The sequence below is a fragment of the Lagopus leucura genome, unplaced genomic scaffold (genome assembly GCF_019238085.1).
Source record: "Lagopus leucura isolate 7727_CA_CO unplaced genomic scaffold, USGS_WTPT01 Super-Scaffold_100002, whole genome shotgun sequence".
Taxonomy (NCBI): Eukaryota; Metazoa; Chordata; class Aves; order Galliformes; family Phasianidae; genus Lagopus; species Lagopus leucura.
This window is the reverse complement of record NW_024962263.1, coordinates 240672-253471: the sequence shown is the minus strand read 5'-3', so window position 1 is coordinate 253471 and position 12800 is coordinate 240672. Positions and strand designations below refer to the sequence as shown.

The window sequence follows — 12800 nt, the reverse complement described above, 5'->3', positions numbered from 1 at the left end:
TCAGGTACTTCAGCAAGTAAATGACTTTCTACCTAAGTCTATGTGCTAGCTTTTGATATTCATTTCTTTGACTTGTGAGGCCTGCTTCAAAGTAATGGTTAAAAAAAGCTGTTGCTCATTGTGTAGGCTCAACTCAATCCCTAATCATTCAGTGTGTGATCTGCAGTCACTGTGTCTGAATATTTTTGCTTGCTGCCAATAAAAGCAGTAATTTAAATCGCTTGTCTAGAACTTACGAGGATTGATACTGAAAGAAAGCAGAAAGGAAGACTTTGTTACAATAAAAAAACAGTTTTAAACTGCAGCAGAACAGTGGAGTCTATACATTTTCAGACATACGAAAGGCACTTATGGGTGAACTTGTGACATTTCTACTTGAAAATATAAATGTCATTACTCCACTAATTAATAACGTCACCAATGGGTCTTTGTGTTGATACAGCAACTTAAACGTATGTAATTTGTGTTAAGAATTCTTGGTCTCCACTGAAGAATCAGGTTGGTGGACTAAGTCAGTAATGTGCTCAGGGAGGAGTGTGGCTAAAGAGTATGCGGGATATGATTCTTGAATTCTCTTCCTGCTGCTAATGCTGACTGCTTTCCTAGTAAAATTTTAACTCTTCTTTTCCTAGTTTTCTGAATGCAAAATGGGGCTGGTAACACTTTACACTCTATTTTGGGCTTCGGTTGACGTTTGAGACATGTTTTAAGAAACGATTCTGGAAGTTCTTATCTCATTGCCATAGAGCTAATCCACACTATGTTATTGTCTTTGTTTTACGGATAAACTAGTGCAAAAAGTTACGTACTTACATGATGAAAATGTCATGTGCAACCATTCATTTGTATGACCACATTTATTTGCATGATTGCATCCGTTTGGTTCAGCTGAAATTTGGAGTTGTTATCCAAAGTTGCAGTATATTTATAAACACGTGTATAGCATGCCAAACTACTTACTTTCAATTTAGTATGTTTTATTCAATCCTTTAAATCCAGAAGAATTACAGAAATCAAGTGGCACTAGGGAAGATTTGCCAAGTGTCGTATTTCCAATTGCTTATGTTCTTTTCCTGCTTGATGAAGATCTGTTGTTTCCTGACTTAAGTTGTGTTACATATGACTGACTGACATACAAGCTGTCTTTTACATATATATGTGGGTGTGATTTCAGCTGGAAATGCCACTGTGTGTGAGCGTGTTATGTGGCCTTCAGTGTTCAGAGGATATCAGAAATTAGTAACTATGCTTTATCCTGAATAAAGCATAGTGTCAGAACTTTTATCTGTGAATGGTTTGCTTTTTGGCATTTCCTTTGTTTTAATGAATTTGTTTGGTTTAACACATCTTAATCCTTTGAGGTTTTAAGTCTTGTGTGAAAGACAGCATTTGGGAATAAAGTTTCATCTGTGTTTTCTAAAACATGCTCGTTGACAGGGTCCCTGTCGTAGAGAAATGGAGGACACTTTAAACCACCTGAAGATCCTGAATGTCTTGAGTCCTAGAGGTTTCCATATTCCAAATTGTGACAAGAAGGGATTCTACAAGAAAAAGCAAGTAAGTACAGTGTCTTGATTGTTTCAGTAAATACATTTCACTTTTTCTGCATTGTTCTGAGCCTTCTGCTCTTGCCAGGAAGGTGTGTTATGTATCATTTTACAGAGGAGCTGTTTTAATTCAAATTATAGGTTCTGATGTGATATTGTTGAACCTTGTTAAGTGGGGATAGTGTTTTTATTTTCTGTTGTTCATAACAGCAGATTAATTTGAGCAACTTTTTGCCTAATCACACATGGGTTGACTGTTGTCCTAGATACTAATGCCCTTCAGTTTAAAAAAAAAAAAAAAGGAAAAAACAAACAAACAGAAAAGCAGTGGCTCTGTAATAACCCATGGAGCTAAATGTTGCAGTCACCATATGACTGCAATAGATCAATGCTTTGAATTGTAAATAGCTGCTTGAAAGTTCCTAGAAGAACTACACTGGGTTATATTACAAAAAGCAATTTGAGAAAGACATGTGTCTGTCCTTTATGTGCTACACAGATCACTTCCAAAATCCAGGTCATGTTATCATGATACATTTAGTAGTTGCTGTGCAGCAAAGATGGCCCTCCTTGGTTCTCCATTTACATTTGACTTGAAGGTTGTGAACCTTTCTCACAAATGCAGACCTAAGCTGCAGGTATTCATGCTTTATTTGTACTGCAGCAGTGTTCTCCATCCAGGGCTGCCCTTACAGCTCATTCAAGAGCTTTCAGAAGTGCGAGACACAACAGACTGCTTGCTTTGTGTGCACATCTAATTCTGCCATTTAGTTAGTGACCTGTCTCTGTATGTCCTGATATAATTCCAGAATTTTCTGATCTCAAAAGATGCAACATTTTCCTGATGGGAAACCTCTGTTGTAACTACAGATTTTGTGAACTATTTTGTCTCTCCCATTTGTGTTTACATGAGTCAGCCTCTTTAGCTGTGTTAACCAAGGGTGGCTAAGTGTGTTAATATCTGATGCAGTTTCTAAGCGGGAAGTGATAGGTCAACCTCAGAGCACACCACATCATTTTAGGAGTGGTATCTCCTCATTGTTTGTCTTCTAGCTTTCTTAGAAACAGTATTAGGCTTTCAGATGTTTCATGAAGCTCTGCAATTAGCTTGCATTGTCAGATGGGCTTTTTGAAATAGGGATGAGTTTACCTTCTGCCATTAGTCCAGCATTGGACTGTGTTGTATAACCTTGGCTGTGTGTTGCTGAGTTTATACACACTCCCAAGCTTTTTCCAGAGCTGGTGGAAATGACTCCCATGCAGGGAGAATTTGATTCTGAAGTTTTGAGAGCCCACTGTCTGTTCATGTCTCATTGCCTGTAAATTAACAGATAGCAGTGCTCAATTCACAGTCTGCATTTGTTCAGGAAATTCCACGGACTGCTATGTGAGCTTCTCTGTGGAGCAAGGATAGAACTGTGTTGCTGCTGTGCCATAAATGCATATGCTTAGCTACTTCAGAGCAGCATGTCACTTAACTGCATTGAAGACATGTAAGTGTATCGTAGTCCTTATTCTTCTCTGGGTATTACAGAAGACCACAGATTGGTATTTACTTCGTTCAGGGGATAGTTTTAGTTCTATCACCAAAAGGTGGTGGCTTGCATATTTATTCTGGTGTGCACGTATAGTAGATCAGATCCACAGGAAGCACATACTCAAGTGCCTTAGTGCTCAGTCATGGCTCTGCCACTGAGGCAGAAAATGAATTGAATTAGAAGGAGGGAGGAGGGGGGGAGAGGGGAGAGGAAATGGAAAAAGAAAATGTAAATACACTTCTCTAGTCTTTTATCCTAGAAGTTCATTTACCTAGGGTGAGGTGTTGGTGTGGAGCAAAGAGACTTCTGTGCTGTGTGTAGTCTCCATGCTGTCTGGGGTGCCACATAGGTTTAGAAAAGGTGCTTGCAACAGCCGAGGTCAGCAAATAGAAATCTTGAAGGGGTACTTTCATACACTGGCTGTGCCAATCTGTACAAATCTCTGTAGCTGCATGGTAGTTTGAGAGCACAGAATCTTGTAAGAAATGTCTGCAAATGGGGCCAGTGTGAGTAAATATGTATAGCACAGTTTGAATGTTCCTACTCTAAAAGAATTGCAATCAACCAGTGGCATAGGCCTTCACAACTAGTGCTGACAGGAGCAGACTGCTTCTCTCATGAACAAAATGTAAAAGAATAATAACGTATTTTAGGTACCCTTGATAAGTTAACTCCTAGGAAAGAAACATCAGATGGAGTAAGAAGTGAGTTCTGGCCACACTGAATTCACTCTCTCCAAAACAGTACAGCAGTTTTATTTGTTTTTTCTTTATGGAGCCTCAAAACTTAGGCATGATGTCTTTGGGAACCACAAGCAGATATCTAACCTGATTAAGCGAACACTAGACTATTTTGTTAATTTTTTTACATTGCTACTATTAGCAGCATTCAGTCCATAATTCACTTTATATTTTGTTCCAACAACAAAATTTAGAATAGTTTGTTAGGAAATAGACAGTAAATCCATCACAAAAGGAGTGTGGATTGAGCATTTTTAATTCTAGAAATGACTGATGAAACTACTGCTTAGGGTATTCGTATGTGTGTGTGTGTGTGTGTAATGAGGTGGTAGAAATCTGTTAAAAAATGCCTCCTGAATGAAATTTTATTATCATAATTTATGTTGGTAATTTTTCTTTCCTGGTCACTTGCTCTTGCAGTCAAGTTGAAAGCAATTACTTTTCTTGACGTTTGTTGATGTGTAGGGACGGACTTTTCAGGAATAACCATAGGAAGTAATTATCAACAATTTCAAGGGTCTTATTTAATCTGTCATGTAACAAAAATTATTCTAGACCTTATTTTATATATAAACTTTTTTAAAAAAAATCAAGCATATTTAATATCTTAATAAATCACACATGTAAGCCTGCACTATTCAAGTATGGTATCTAGCTGTGTTTACATAGATTAGGTTAACATGGGTACGTTTCTGCTTTGATACTAGAATTATTGTCCCATATTTGTGTACCAGATAGAGATATTCACCTAAATGTGAGCTGGAATTGTTCCACTGAAAGCAGAGCTGGTCTTGCCAGGAGCCAGCACAGCCTGAGGTGTAAGTCAAGGCTGTCTGTGCTGTTTCAGGAGACCACAGTTGTATCTCTACGGAGGCCTCTGGGCTGATCAGGATTCCACTGGGATACCATATGTTCTGGTGTGCCCCACTACTGCTTCTGTGGTATGTCTTTGTGGAGAGCAGGGAGGCAGGTGGCATGAAGCTGGCAGCTGGTGCTGCTATTGGAAGTAACTATTGACTCCACTGCTTGGGCAGTTTTCCAGCTTTTTTAGACTTCCGAAGTCATGCAGAAGGCAGAGCTGAGAAATGTATGTGGAGTACAAAATGTATGCTTACTTCATACAAATTGTGTACCATTTCAGTGGGGAATGCTAGCAATCTTTCTTGGTAAACATTGCATTGGAATCTGAAATGCTTTTCTTTTGACAGTATCGTTGAGCAAATAGTATAAAGTCATGGGACTGCTGAAGGTCCTTATTTTTTCCTCACAGTGTTATTTCAACTATGAATCTCACTCAATGTATGGTTTTCATTTTCAAGTTGCTGTTGTTAATTCTACAAATTGAGTATGCAGCTGTAAAAAGCAATCCGGACCCCCAACAATGTGAGATAACTTCAACTTATCATTTGTTTTGACAGTGACATAAGGCTATGAATCAGTTGAGAGTTGTGTAATATACTTCACATAATACTTCTAAAAGGGGGCAGCTGCATTGCTGTTATTAGTGGAAGTTTAGTTTAATTGCCAGAGAAACAGATCAACAGCAAGAAATTAGCACTCTAAATTGGGCTCCATCTGTGCCTGCACTCTTGATAAAAACAACTACAGAATTGCTGCCTCGGTTTCCTTATTTGTAAAATGTAAATGATGCAAAAACAGTTGTTTACAGATTACTTGATACCAAGCAGAAAGGATTTAGTGTGCTGAATGTTAATATCAGTTAAGGTATAGCCAAGTCCAGTTACCACTAAAAGTAAAGAAAAAAAAATCCTATTGACATCAGTGACCTTTGAATGGCCATTCACTGAAATCTTAGAGAACATGGACAAATGGTCTGCTTTTGAGACGGTGTATGATTCTAAAACTTCCTTTGATTTCATATTTAAAGACTTGATGCAGGAAGCCAACAAAAAAGGTGACTAAAATCAAGTAAAAGCTAATCATGCAGTTCAGCAAATTATTCATGTAGCTGTTTTCTCAACAGGCTTGAACTTTTTCACTCTCCTTTAAAAACAAAACAAAAAAATGTAGCTTAAGGTATATATGTAAGAATAACTTTCAGTTACAGTGATGATTAATGTTATTTAATTTACTTCAAAGTAAACCCAGGTGAAAACTTGGGTTCCTGCCAAGGAGGAATGTTCAGAGGTTTGGTCTAATGTGTGATCTTTCTCATCTGTCTTGCAACTTCATAGCAAGGGCTGTCTGTGCTAATCTTTGCTGCCAGAAACTACTTGGCTCAAGGGCCTATCTGCTGGTACAGGCCGTCCCCAGGAGTAGCCCATGTTCGTACTTTCTGACATACCACTCTTTCACCTGAAGTCCTAAACTAGGCTTTAAAGTGTCAGATGCTGTGGGCAGCATATGATGCACAACATATACTTGCAGTTTCCTTATGTGCCCATGCATGGGAAACACAGTAGCTTTGTGGATCACTGACATGGGAGAGCAGGGTGTGTATGAAACTCTGAGGAGCAAACGGTGCAGAAGAGTTACAGGCCAGGTAAACTTTCTACTATAATAAATCTACAGTTGATACCCGGAATAGACTTCTGAAATACTTGAATTGTTCTGATCTCAGGTGTAGCATTTACTTTGCTTGTATGATAGCCTTTACAGTATTCTGTCTGGTCCGTTCATTTTCACACAATGGTACAGCAGATTAAACCCCAGCCTTCGAAAAAACAAGTGTGTTTGTTACCATTTCTGCTGGAGTCAGAATTCCTTCTGTCCTGACTAAATGTCCTTCTCTGTTAGCGTTTGCAGTGAATCCTCTATCATCAAATCTAAGCAACTGGATTGGATGTAGGTGAAGGCTCTGTCTTAGCAAAGAGGTTGACAGTTGGAGACTCTGTACCCAGTAGACAGATGCTTTTTGAAAGGATGAAGACCTTGAAGAGTTTCCTTTAGGCTGTATACAGGGTTACTCGCCAAGCGTGATCTGTAATGTCATCTTCTTTAGTCTACCTCTTACTATTCTTGATTTCTTGAGAAGAGTGTTAGTATGGGGTGGACTTTATCTGCTTTTATAAAATTACTTTTTCTGAAGAAGTTCAGCATTGTGTTTATTTATGCTAGTTTCAGGTTGGCCAGTTTGTTAACAAATGCTACTACGCAACTGATTTCTGACAGTGATGTAGGTTGTAGACTAATTCAAGTTCTAGATCACTTAGCAGTTGTTGAAATAAGAGCTCAGTTTCAGAAGGATTGCGTATCTGTTACTATAATATAAATGACGGTATTGATATTCCTTCAGAAAACAGATGCAAACCAAGGGTATTTGTTGCTGCAAGAGTAGTCTTTGCCAGACTTGTGCTTTTAGTGTAGAACAAACTTCTTGACTTTCTTTTCCAAAGATGGGTTCCAAGTCAGCCACCTGCATGGTTGTAAGTAGTTCTGAAATTCAGCAGGCAACAACTATGTTGCTTAATATAATAGGGAGTAGTTCATTCTGCTGTTTTCTGGTAATTCTTGGAGCAGTTTTATTATTCATAATTGGGTACTCCACTCATAAACCATTTTGTATTACATTACATATTGTCCTGTTATACTTTGTAGTGGTGTTAATCTTCAATTTGATTCTAGAAATGTCTTCTAGCAAATCTTCTATTTGATTCTATATATGGCTAGAATATAGCAATGCAACTATCAAACAAGATTCCTGCTTGTCATAACAACAAGAGCAGAATAAAACAAAAAATGTTAATTAGGTGCCACATTCTATTTCAGTGTCGTCCATCCAAAGGCCGAAAAAGAGGTTATTGCTGGTGTGTGGATAAATATGGACAACCGCTTCCTGGATATGATGGCAAGGGAAAAGGAGATGTCCACTGCTATAACTTGGAAAGCAAGTGAGGGCTGAATGCCAAGCTCTTCTGGCATCTGTGTGTGACAGCTGGACCTAGCAGAGACCTTGGAGGGAAGTACTGCATTTTGCAAGGCGTTATGGTCTCTGCTTCCTGTCTGTCTCCTGTGGTGGCTGGGGGGATCCAGACCTCTGTGGGTTCTGCAGCTGTACCTGGCCACTGATACGTGTTGAGCTTTCTATAGAATGTGTAGGGAGCTCTGAATTCCTATGAAAACCTGCACTATTGACACCAAGAGAGAAAGAAAAACACAAGGCACTTCAGAATGGATTCAGGGAATTTCCACTGACCTTTTAAAAAATGGCTTGTGGCCAATTTGATCCTGAGAGATTCTGGTTTAAATTTGAAAGAATTCGTAGATTGAAAACTTGTAAAAATTAATAAAGCAACTCTGACAATGGAAAGTAACACCCGAGGATTTAAAGGGTAGGGATTTTTTTTTTTTATAAGTCTGACTTATCTTCACGGGTAAAATGTTTTATAAAAAATGTCAAAGAACTTTTTAAGAGACATATTTCTAAAATAAAGACATGGCTATTTTTTTCTGTAAAGTGTATTATGAATATTCTGTTAGTCTGTATTTAATATAATTGTTTTAAAATAAACTTATTTAAATATAAAACGTAAATACCAAACTAGACAATAATTCTAGTGTATACTGTATGCAAAGAGAAGGTAAGAACACGGGATGATTTACAAATGTGTATAGTTCCATGTGCATGCACACTGACCTATTCTAGATAGTAGAAATGGACTTGTGGAGTAAAGGAAGTGTTTCCAGAAGGAATTGTTTCATTATCTGAAGTAGGTACAAATACCATGAAAATCTTCTAAATTTTGTTTATTATTTTATTGGTATTTCTGATGTACCCATCACTGAATTATGCCACTGGAAAAATTAACAGTTGCACTGAAGCTCTCTATAAAACATTCATTTTTCATCCGTCCTTAGCTTCAGTTTTTGCAACAAGGCTTATGTTCTGTCTGTTTCCTTCAGGTCTCCTCATGTTAGTATAAAAAGTTTATGGACAAAAAGATGCCATTACAGTACCAGCCTTTCTGTTTGCTGACTTACTTTTAAAAACTGTGTCTACTCTGTGTTGTCTTAATATACTCTAACAAAGCACACATTCACCGTGAGGAACTTATGTTTTATGTTTAAAACAGTGCAGATGAGGGGACTATGTACTTGGCTGTTGAGACCTGTGTGCTCTGTTTATACTAAACATAATAGTTTTTTTCCTTTGACTTCGATAGAAATTATTTGCCTGTATTTAAGCATAGAGTGAGAAGCACAGTTTAAATATCCAAACCACCTGCCATGACATTATATGTCCTTTTAATTGGAAGATAGGTGTTTTGGTTTTATTCTAATAGGTGATGCTTTTATGTTAAAAAAAAAGAAAAAGAAAAAAAAAAAAAAGTCTTTGGCAGTTTTGCTTTTGTTTTGTTTTGGCCGATGGTTTATTGAAATTTATGGGGGGAAAAAAACCAAACTGTATGACAGTGAAACCTGGTAAGGAAAGGTGGCCTGTGAAGTGTACCAGCTCTCTGGAAAGTAATGCCATACTTTGTATATATATTTATTTATATATTTTATATAAATATCATATATATTTATATAAATATATAATATATTCTTGTATGTGTCACTATAAATGTTTGATGTCAACATAATTAAAAAACAAAAAAAACAATTACATCATCATTGCAATTTCCTTTTGGGTTGGGAGTTTGGAGAATGAGAGCAGTACTCTCGTGTGCCTTTCCAACTATTGCAGCCAGTGGTTTTGCTGATGGATGGGAGACCGTGAGGTCAAAGAGCCTGCTCCTCTCCCACCCTGCAAGTTGCAGCAGTCCTTTTTTCATGCCAGCACTGGCAAATGTCTTGAAAATCTGATGTGGAAAGATCTGGATACACAACTTGAAGGGTCAAGATAGCAATCGCTTCAAACCAAATGTTTAAAATTTTACCTGGACATGTATTAGCTACCCTGTTTGAATTCTTTGCATATTCCTAATCTATATCTAATGAAATGGATTCTCATCATTGTTAAAACTTAAATTTTAAACTTAACAGTAAGAATATAGGGCGTGTGAAGTTATGCTTAGGCCGGGCTTATACAGGCTTATTGGTGGATGGTTACATTGAGCTTTGTGAGTTGAAGATTTATTGCAATAGTTTTACTGCTACTGCAAATATAATGCCTGCGAAGATTTGTTGGCTAAACAAATGAATAAATGATGAGCTCTTCTCCTTATTTCTTTTTTTTCTTTTCTTTTGAGTTGTAAACCAGTTCATTTCAAATACATACACATGGAGAGTAAAGTTACATTTAACAGTGTTTGCTCATGTAATAGACGGTAAGTGCTGGATTCATAAAAATGGGTTATTAGTAGTTCCATTTTTTTTTTTTCCATCTGTACCTCATGAGCCCTCTGAGAAAGGAAACCAACCTCTCTTGTATTTCTTGCCTGTGATTTCAAGCTACATCATGCAGAAATTGCCTGTAAGTATTCCTTAAGAGTATGATTGCTTGCACGAGTACTGGACACTTACTGTTTTGTTCATGTTCCTGGCAGCTGGCATTCTTGTTGTTAAATATTAACTTTATTTCCTTGTATCCCTACAGGGTAAAGAAGATCAGTGGTAGTTTGAATTTTTTTTTTTTTAATTAATTAATTAATTAATTATGAGTAGTCCTATTTCTATGAAAACAAAGGTTCAGTTCAGCAGACAAGTTGCACATCATTCAGAGGTTCTTGTCATGGCTGTGGGAGTCAGGCTGCAATTCAAGCAAGATTATTTATGGGCTACATAGACTGTGGACAACATGGAGCAAATGTATGGGTCAGTATCAGTTCAGAGGAAGATCTCTTCCTGCATGCACAAGTTAGAAACATTCCTGCAGTAAGTGAAGGAATTTTTTTGGTCACAGAAATGGAATGTAAGTACTGGAAAAATACCTGCTGTTTTGGTGCCTTTGCTGCCTTTGGATCAGGTGCGTGTGTTGTTTTTTTTGTTGTTGTTGCTTTGTTTGTTTGTTTTTCTTCAAGTAAATGTTTTACAGCATTTTTCTTTCTTTTAAAGAGCTCTTTCAAGAATCTTGTGCAGTCCACTGTGAAGTCTCATAAAGATCCTTCTAACAGCATTATTGACACCTTAAATATTTGTGCAGGAAGGTGCACAACAAAAGATTGATGTGTGTACTGCAAATCTGGCTTTTTTTTTTTTTTGTCTTTTTTGAGCATATTTCATTTCTAGATGCTGTGTGGGTCCTATATGTGGCATGTATTGATGTGGAAAATATTTGTTTTAACCAGAGTAATAAATAGTTCATAAACCCTCTAATTGGCGTGAGTGCAAGTTTAAAGTTGATTGCAGGCAGCTCTATTATCTTTTGAACTATTTAATAAAGTTCCCTTTTTCAGTAGATCCGCTGTGCAGTAGTCTTGAACTCAGAATATCCCTGTTCAACTTTCTGGCATGCACACTCTTCAGGGAATATCATTAGCTATTTGTGCACAGGGAAAAGGAGGCTTCAATGAGTACCAAAACCACAGAATTAATTAGTTTTTAGTACAGTCTGGACTTTTTATGACTGAATTCCATAGAAACCTTAACACAGCATAATTCTTTATTGAACTAAACCCTAAATTTAAGTAATGGTTTTATAAATCTTTTGGGAAATCATTTTTTGGTATCTGTAGTCACTCTAAAACTGTGTAACCTGGGATGGCTCTGCAGAGATTTTACATATTAGCAGTATAAATTATAAAGTATGAAAAGTGCTGAGCAATTTTCATGGATGCCAACACATACTGGTATTCAAAATGAAATGTTATGTGAGTAGCCGCGTTATATGTGCGCCTGCTAAGCCGTTAGGAACTCTTCCTATCTGTTAATAGCAGAAGAATATGCTTTCTTCCTGCAGTAGAAAACACTTCCTCCTCTCGTCTGCTCTTTTTTTTTCTTTTTTATTTTTTCTGAGCATTCTGAAAATAAGATCCAAAAACTGGTGTTGTGTTTTCCAAGGGCAAGCTTTGTGGCTAGTAGCATCTTCATAAGCATTTATACAAAACTTATGCTGCTTAAGGATGTTAAGAGAAATATTTCTGTATGTCCAGTGGGCTGGTGTACGTTCCAGCTGGGAGGCATTTAACCTGTCAGCAGGTGGTAGCTTGGTGTTCGGAGTTCCAGCACATGGGATTTGTTTGTGTTGTACACATCAGTTGAGAACATACTAAATATTTTTCTGCCAGAAGTGAAATTTCCTGATAAAATCAGTTGTTCACTGGAAGAACTTTTAAAATTCTGTCATTTTATGTTTTATAACTTCTTGCAGTTCAGCTTTTGTGGCTATGGAAACACGTACACTTTTGTTTTTGCTTTTACTCTGTATGCATATTTAAAAACGTAAGTGACTTCAAGGCTGGAAGTAGCAGAGAAAAAGGAGTCCAGGTACTAGTAGAAGCAAAGGATAATGCTGCAAATCTCAGTTTATCCTTGCAGAATGCTTGTCCTGAGGTATGCGTCCTGAGTTTCCACTTCTGCTGACCTATCCAAATTCCTTGAGAGCCTTTCTCTGTCATATTGCTAATTTCACCGTGAGTGGTGATAGAAAGGCAGTAAAGTTATTGCTACAGAGAGCAGCTGAGATTTCAACTAAAAACTTCCATCAAGCTGAACAAGATGTCATTGGGAAGGACTGTTTCCCACTGCCACGTGCAGTAGGACGTTCCAGAGGTGGGGTAGTGGAAGAGTTTAGTTATGAGAGCCAGGCTGAGTGTGTATTTCCCTAGCTTCCTGCAATTGGAGAACAGAGCTATTTTTGCCTGGTTATACCATGAGGAGAATATTCAAGGTGAAGGTGTGTTTCCTGCATCTGCTACACGTCACGTAACTTGCACCCGTTTCATTGTCTGAACTTGAAAAGCTGATCACTACTTTACCGTGGGGGTGCCGCATGCGGAGTTCAGCCCTGCGATCTTGCTGCATATTTCCATAGCTGCTATTACCCTGCTGACAGTGACGTGTGTCACGGATTTGACCAGATCAATCTATGTCCGTGACAGGGGCGACAGGCCTCTGCCCTTCCCCCCCCCCCC

At 37.8% G+C, this 12800-nt stretch overlaps 1 long non-coding RNA gene across 1 annotated transcript in view; it reads left to right on the top strand.

Moving 5' to 3' along the window:
- Positions 1–1443: 1443 nt before the first annotated feature.
- The window catches only part of LOC122178668, a 59281-nt gene continuing 47924 nt past the window's right edge, over positions 1444–12800 (top strand). The window contains exons 1-2 of the long non-coding RNA XR_006178413.1: positions 1444–1557; positions 7555–10542. This is a non-coding gene — a long non-coding RNA (uncharacterized LOC122178668). The remainder of the gene's footprint in view (positions 1558–7554; positions 10543–12800) is intronic.